Here is an 8,210-nt window from a genome sequence, read left to right as displayed (position 1 = left end):
CGTCCATACACCCACTCCTCCATCTCACGGGGGCGGCTTGTGGTTGGTCTCTGCCCCTTTCTGTCACTAGAAAGAGCCCTGAAAAGAAGTCATCGAAGCTTCCTCGCGTGTCTGATTTGCTTCCTGAGTCCACCAACCTGTCTCTAAACCAAGCGGTGCGAGATATCAGGGCTTCCAGGGGCTGACCTATGGCTGGAAGGACCTTGCACGGCGCACTTCCTCCACTCTAAACTCGTAACAGTATGAAAACGGTTTTTGGTTCAGAGCGCCAGGTTGGAGGAATGAACCTTTGTTGCCTCCTCCTTGGGCAGATCCACCTTACATGCTTAAAGAGTTTTCAGCCAACTCTGAAACACATGACTTTCCCCCAGGGAATCCTGGGAAGTGCAGTCCTCTTCCTAAGGGTGCTTCTGCAGGGGTGGAGGAACATGTGGGATGGGCTTTAATGGGTAGGAGAGGATATAGTAATTGCAATTCATTCCTCCACATGTGTGGGTTGAACAGAGTTTCAAAATTCCCTTCATTGGCAGCAAAATTTAAAGCATAGGAATCAGGCTGTAAAACCTTGTTTTGAGTAAGTCCATCTATGAAGTAAGCTGGCTTCCCCATTCTTACCCCACTTAACAAAGAATCAGGCAATAACTTGTGAAGTAAGTTTAAAAATAAGATTTACTTACTTTGGTTTACAGCAACAATAGCATTAAAAATTGTGCAGGCAAAACACTTATATTTACAGTATAAGCAGCTTCAGCCAGATGCCTTGAAGCTGGAGCAAGCAGAGGAATGTCTGCATCCAGTGCTGATCAAAGGGAGGGAGAGAGAGGAACAGGAACTGCTATCTGCTTCTTCCTCTCCAGGAGAGGAGAAATGACATCACATAGAGCCCTCTCTACCAATTGCATTTCTATGGTCTGAGTGCCTATCAGTAAAACTGCTCTGTGGGCCTGGCCCCTTCTCATGCTAACTAGCAAGAATGTGTATTTGTTAAGTTTCGCTGCTAATCTCCCAGGAGGGGCCCAACCCAATCCATTCCAAGGGCAAAGCTCAGACTGAGAAGGAGGGTGAAGCTGCCAGCCAGGATCACCTCCTGGGCTGATTGTAAGAAGGCAGGAAGGTGGAGGGGGGCTGGCTGAGGGCAAATTGAGGCTGGTGGGTCAGTGCCCCCATTCTCCTTACTGGGCCAGTCTCTGCTGCATTGGCACCAGTATATGTGGGGTGTGTGATGCTGCCATGTGGCGTCCATAGCACTTTCCCTTTTGCAACAGCAAAAAGGGGACATTCCACATGTGGAACACATTTATGTTATGAGACAACAATGGGGCAACCAGGAAATTTTGAGAGCACAAGGTTTTCAGTTGGACAGTAAGAGCATTTGGTGTGGATGGGGGGCTCCAAGTCAGTTAAGGGTCATGGCCAATGGCTGCTAGACCTGTTATCCCAGGGATGGCCAAAGAGTACCTGAGATGGACCCCAAAATGGCGCCTCCTCCCTGCCAGAGAAGAAGGGGTGAGGGTAAATCTACATTGGGACAAAGGGGTAAAAAGGATGGTCATTTGGGATCTGCTGCCCCTGTGGATCCAGCTGCCTGAGGCAATCACAGTTGCCTCAGTTTGCCTCTTGGTTGGGCTGGCCTTGTGTCCTCTAAGAAAGCCTCAGTTTTTCTGTTTTTTCACTGCTGTGCTGTATTGCATTGTTTTCAGTGATCCTCCCTTCAGAAACACAAGACCGATTTCCTGCATAGGCAGTCCAGACCCCATCAGCATAATGTGAAGTATGGGCTTGTTTCTTTTGCCTGCATCATCTTGCACTTATTTGCATTGACTATTGTCTTGCAATGTCCTTTCCACAGTGGCCAAGTTGGTGTTCTTTGCCATCAGTTTTGAATTCCATGTCGTGTATGCATGAGTTGAATACCACACTCCCTTCTGTTAGGAAAACAGTTGGTTTAATTTTTGCTGCTACATTGTACAATTTAAGCAGTTACTGGTCCATAAGAGAATCTTGTGGTTTCTCTTAGGAGCAGTTGGTGAGAGGCTTCCTCAAAACCATCTGCAAAATCCAAATATTGAATGGCTACGATTGTCTGTTGTCATGGATGGATCACTCCCTGGTGACATTTGGATTGAATGTTTCAAGGGGACCACTCTTCATGCACTGTACCACAGAGACTTACGGCATCTGATGGATTCCTGATTTCTTTGGGGGATTTTCCAGTTGACGTGGCTGGCATTTCTGTTGGAATGGTGAGATGCATAGGACCATTGATTCAGTTGCTCCTGAGTGCCATCCCTGTTGCAGTGGAGCATGCAGAGCACATTGGAGTGACCTGTATCTGATGAAACAGGAGGGCCAATGGCTGCAAAATAGGTGGTGTAAGTTGTGGAGTGGATATATTAATTAAAATTTATCCCTCCAGTCTCCCAGGTGTGTGGGTTTAAACGGAGTTTTAAAAATCCATCCTTGACAGCATGAAATCTTAGGAAAATAAGCCACAAAGCCTCCTTTTATTCTGAGCAATTGCAGGTTATGAAATAAGCTAGCTTTCCTTTTTTTTTACCTTGCATAACAAAGAATCAGGCAACAACTTATGAAGTAAATCTTAAAAATAGTGTTTTCTTACTTAATGTTCTTGCATTGGTTCACAGCAAAGGCAGCAGTAAAAAAAATACGCAGGTACAGCATTCTTAATTACAAAAATACAGGGGTTAGTTTCTTTGTGCCTGGATCCCAGGAACATGTCCAATCAGCATCAGAATCATGGTGAAAAGAAGACACACAGAGAGAAAACAACAGAAAAAGGGTTTATATCTCCCGTTTCTTCCCATTACTAGAAACGGGAAATCACACAGAGCTCTCTCTCCATCAGTTACATTCCTATGGTCTAAGTCTGCCTATCAAGATGCTCTGGTTGTTTGCCCTTAAACTTACTATCTAGCAAGGGTTTGCATTTGTTTAGTTTGACTGCAGCCTCCCACATAAATGCCCATCTGAAGCTGACAGAACATGGATGAGAGCACATTATAGCTCATAACTATGTTGTTGGTGGTGAAGAAAGCTTACTTCTTCACCACCATTGTATCAGGCAGAGCTGTTTCAAGTGAAGAATGGGATTTTGCCATCTGATTGGGAAAGCATTGCTCTGGCCCCCTACTGAAGCTTGCTATGACAATTTTGCAGAGCACTTTAGGGCACTGGTGTCCAAACTTTCTTCAAAGAGGGCCAGATCTGATGAAGTGAAGGGCTGTGAGGGCTGACCAAAGGGCCAATCAAGGTTGTTGACCTTTTTCTTAGGATTGAAGTTGTTGAGGTTTTTTTAGGATTTTATCCCAGGAAATAAACTGCCACAGGGGCTGGATTAAACTGACTGGTGGGCCGGATTAGGCCCCCAAAACAGACTTTGGACATGCCTGCTTTAGGGAAAAGGTTGTTCAGATTCAGGCAGAAATGGATGCCACAGTTAAAGTAAGTCCTACAGAGATATCCAGAGCATTACCTGTTCCATCTCGCACAGGATCAGTTTCAGTTATTGCAGCCTGAGGATGAAGACTCCCTCCTTGTAGGAGTGCAGCCAACCACCTGCCCTCTGTATCCTTGCCCATCTTAGTTCACCAGAGCTCACCAAAATGGGACGGGGAGGTACCATCCACCTTGAAGGAGCTAGTGATGTCTCCCCTTCTTAAGAGAACCTCATTGTTATTATTGACAGCTGCATGAATTATAATAGCTAGGAAGTGGAAGGGGCAAGCAGAATGTAAAATGGAAGAATGCTACAAAGAAGTTTGTTTGGGATATAGCGATTAATGATAAATTAACATGTGCCATTGAGGTAAGAAGGGGGAATATGTAGGAGAAATGATTTTGAAGAAATATGGAGGGTGTTCGTAAAATTTGTACTGTTGAAACGGAAAGGGTTAAAGCAGCGCAAGAGGTGTCAAAATTTTGGGAGGTTTGGAGAGTTATAATGGAATAGTCTTGGTGGTGGGGTGCACATTTATGTATGTTTATTAATTTAATAATAATAACAAATAAATGAAAGGGGGGAACACTTCCATCAGGGATAGGTGAGAAGGAGGAAAGAAAGAAAGAAAGAAAGAAAGAAAGAAAGAAAGAAAGAAAGAAAGAAAGAGTGTATTAGCTGTTAGGATGTGGCTAAATTTTCAGAACTCCATGGGCTGAATATCACCCCTTGAGATTAATTCATTCTTATCCTGGGGCAGATTCCCCCCACCCCCCGCTCTGCCCTGTGCTTCTGTCAGACTGCATATTTCTGCATTAAACTAAGCAGAACAATTAGGTATTACTTCTACATTTTTGTGTGTACCTTTATTGCATTCTGTCCTGGCTTTTAAGTATTTTTAAATATTTGTCTTCTGAATGTCCGCAAATTTAGAGCTGCATATGGTAAAATTAATAAATAATGTATAAATAAACAATTGGGCAGCGTCCTCTTCCTCATCAGAGAGAGAGAGTGGGGGGGGGGACACCTCATTAGAGTTCAGAGCATTTGACAATGACCTCCTGGTGGTGAATATCCCCTTTGGGGGCAAGGTGCTCAAGAGTGTGGGGTGACCCACCTGCAGTTAAGCTTGGAGGAAGCTAATTATCTGGACGCATTTCAGTTTCATTTTGAAATTGCCTTGGTCCTCCTGGCTGATGATCTGTGTCAGTAGTGTGTGTTTGTGTCTGCTTGTTCTCCTTGACCTCTCAGCAGCTTTTGATGTCATTTACCACAATATCCTTCTAGAGTGGCTCCAGGAGGTGGTGGGGGGGGGTTTGGGGCAGTGGTTATATTTCTATTTGGGGGGGGGGGTGTTTCCAGAAAGTAGTGACTAGGGGGCTATTGCTTGGCACCATGGGAGTTGCCCTGTTGTGTCCAACAGGATTCCATCTTGTCCCTCATGCTAGTTAAACATCTATTGTCATCAGGAAATTTGGAATGAGGCACCACAGATGACCACCAGCACCCCACCCTCACTTTCACCTGTGAGGAAAGGTAGCTCAGGTGATAGACCTGTGCTTGGAAGCAGTGATGGGCTGGATATGGGCCAATAAGCTGAAGTTGAAGCCTGATAAGACGAAGATGTTCTGCTTCCTGAGTTCTTGGTTCCAAGAGGTAGGGAGATGCCTGCTCTGCGTGGGGTTGTACCCCCCTGGAAGAAGCAGGTCTGTTGTTTGGGTTACTCCTGGACCCAACATTTTAAGTGGAGAACTCAATTGGCACCTTTTGAATGAAATTGACTGGCTCTATGATCTGGTAACTTTCAGATTGGATTATTACAATACACTCAACTCGGAACAGCCCTTGAACAACTTAGAAATGCCAGCTGGTCTAACAATGCAGGAGCCAGGCTGGGGTTCCTTTTGATTTGGGGGCCAATTCAAATTGCTCACATTAGTGTTTTAAGCCCTAAGCACCTGAAACCACAAATATAGATCAGCTCCTTTTCTATACACCACCTCAGGTGTAAAAATCAGCAGAGGGGGCCTTATGGTAATTCCATCTCCCTTAGTGGGTTTTTTTTGGAGTGGGGACACTCAGGAGAGGGTATTTGCTATGGAATTACCTCCTCACAGATGTACACCTTGCACTTCCATTGTATAGTTTTTGTCATTTGCTGAAGACACACTTCTCTGCCCTTTGACACCTGAGAGAGATATTTTAGAACTCAACGTATTCTTCTGATTATGAATTGTTTCAACATTTTAATATTGCATTTTTACATTATTGTAACCCGCCCTTCCGTAAGGTATAGGACAGGTACAAGATCATCATCATCCCCTATCTAAATGTTTGCTGATACGCTTAACAATAATTGTGAAATGTTGGTGAGGTGGGCTTCCCCGTAGCCAAAGCTGAGCTGATTCTTCCTCAGGAAGAGATGGAAACATCCACAAGAGTATATTGTGGAGCTCTGTAGCTATAAAACCTGATCAATAAATAATAAATCACACACACATGTAGGAAAGCAGGCACCATCATGAGCACACGCAGAACATCTGCAAAGACCCTTAAGAGATTCTTGCAGTCGATGTCATTTTAAAAGTGGATTTTTCATACAATTTGCATTTCAAGTAAGTTTCTCTACAGGTTAGTTTTTCACAAACAATTGCTTTCACTGAGAAAACAAATTGTGCTCCCCTCCCCCAAACTAACTCCTTCACTCTCCAACTGTTGTGTATGTGTTTGTTTGTTTGTTTGTTTGTACACAAAGCCTCCTGTGGGTGGGGGTAGTAGGTCCATCCCCTCCAGACAAGAGGCTGGTGGTAATTGACAGCTTCAGCAATTGACTTTCCCTGGCCAAACGGGCGAAAGGATACAGCTGCTGGAATTGTGTCCTTCTGTGTCTCTTGTCCTGGTCCCATGGTGCCCAGGCCATGGTACCTGTCCTTGGAGATACCCATTTGTTCTCTCACCCTCCATGTTAAGGAGGCAAGGAGCTGTGATCCATGCTGATGAAAATTGCTTTGGCAAATGTTCAAGGCTGAAGCTCATTAGCAGTATTCTTGACTACTGCCCAATGGTGAGGCTAATTTGGGGAAGAAATGGTGCCTCTGTAATATTTTAGTCTTGATGTTGTCTATTATGGGACTGATCCAAGAGCACAAACTTCTCACTTGCTTGCTTGGACCAATTTCTATTTTGGTAGTGAAATACAATGCATTTAATAGAATGTCCTTACCTTGTTTGAGGGTCTCTGATTATCAGCTTTAAGAAGAACCTGATTAAGCTTGAATGCAGAAGCTTTGAATTTCTCTGCTGCCAAACCCAAGTGGAGTGACCAGCCAGAGTTTGCAGTTCCTCCACTTGAAACTGATCAATGCTGCTATGTGAATTTCTATTGATGGCAGGCTTAAAAGAACAGCAAGGAAACAAAACATCCAGGTTATTATTCATTATCATTACAGCCACAGCACAGGGGAAACAGAATCTCTCTCTCTCTCTCTCTCTCTCTTTCTCTCTCTCTCTCTCTCTCTCTCTGTGTGTGTGTGTGTGTGTGTGTGAAGGCGGGTCAAACAGTGCAGAGACAAAGGGGTAGTGGAGGGCAAGGCAAGCCAGTTCAATGGAAGTGAAGCCTGGGTATTGTGCAACTCTCTGAAATCTGCGGGCCTTTCCAGCCTCTGGGTTTTGCAAGGGCTATTTATTCACAGCTGATAAAAGGCTTCTTTGCTGTGCTTGGGATAGCGACAGCTTGCTGTGGTCAGTAGATAGAGGTTGTTTCCCTTTGCATAGAAGGATATGTCAAAGGTGAAGCTTGAAGACTCCAAAAGCCAAGGGATGCCAGAAGGAGATTAGCACTGCTGACACTTTTCCCCCATTGAGGAGGAGGAGGAGGGGAAATGGTCAGGGGCAGAAATGGGAGCTTTATGAGGCTGGAACAAATGGGGGGGGGGAGGGTATCCACATTTGACACATGTAGCAATGAGTGCAGACAACTGTCCAGTGACCAACAAGGTTGAGCTCATTCTTTCTCCTAACCATGCAAGCCTTACAGCAGTGATGGGAAACGCCCAGCAAAATGAGTCCCGTCATTAATTTGGTCCATTAGGCCATTTCCCCCAAGTCATGCATGCACATGAAATCATTTATGATATCTTGTGTGAAGCAAGTAAAGACAAGCTCCTCAGTGGGTCCCTGACAAGTGGGGCTTGTCCTCAGACCTTTTATACTTGGTACCAAAAGCAAGCCCCACTAGAACTAGGTTTCAGTCTTAACTGGTGCTGCCAAGGGAAACTGACTCCTGCCAAAAGCAGGGCTTAAAGTCCACAGCGCCAACCATCTGACCAGCAATGCCCGTCATGCCCCACTTGAATCAGCTGTGACCTTCCCTTGCAGTGGGACTTGAACACCAGCCATGCTGAAAAGTGTGGGATTTCCAGTCAAAATCACAAATGCATGATTGCCAGACAGGCAGATGAGGGGCTGATGCTCAGAGTTCCTGAATCAATATAGAAGGGACTGTATGAGGTCACTTCCTTAGTGCTTTGGTGGGAATTTCTAACAAAGGAGATAATCTTATGTACTTCCTCCCTGTCTGAGCTTTTTCTCTCTTCTTTCAAGCCAGCAATGGGAGCAGACACACATGCCTGGCCTCTGCTCAGAGCCCAGACTCCATTTTGGAAACGCCTTTTGTATTTTATAACTAAGAAGTAATTTTACCTGCATACTACTACTCTGATGTATTTGCTGCCTGCACTTAAATGTAAGTAAA

The 8,210-nt window shown here is 44.8% G+C and overlaps 1 long non-coding RNA gene across 1 annotated transcript; it reads right to left on the bottom strand.

Annotated features, from left to right (window-relative positions):
- Positions 1–2,479: 2,479 nt before the first annotated feature.
- LOC310664285 lies at positions 2,480–6,960 on the bottom strand. Its single transcript, XR_014504864.1, has 2 exons — positions 6,681–6,960; positions 2,480–5,150 (listed from the first exon to the last, which is right to left on the bottom strand). It is a non-coding gene; the product is annotated as an uncharacterized lncRNA (long non-coding RNA).
- Positions 6,961–8,210: the final 1,250 nt, after the last annotated feature.

This window comes from Podarcis tiliguerta (genome assembly GCF_965153285.1).
Source record: "Podarcis tiliguerta genome assembly, chromosome: 14".
In the NCBI taxonomy this organism is placed as follows: domain Eukaryota; kingdom Metazoa; phylum Chordata; class Lepidosauria; order Squamata; family Lacertidae; genus Podarcis; species Podarcis tiliguerta.
This window is presented reverse-complemented; position numbering and strand designations above follow the sequence as displayed.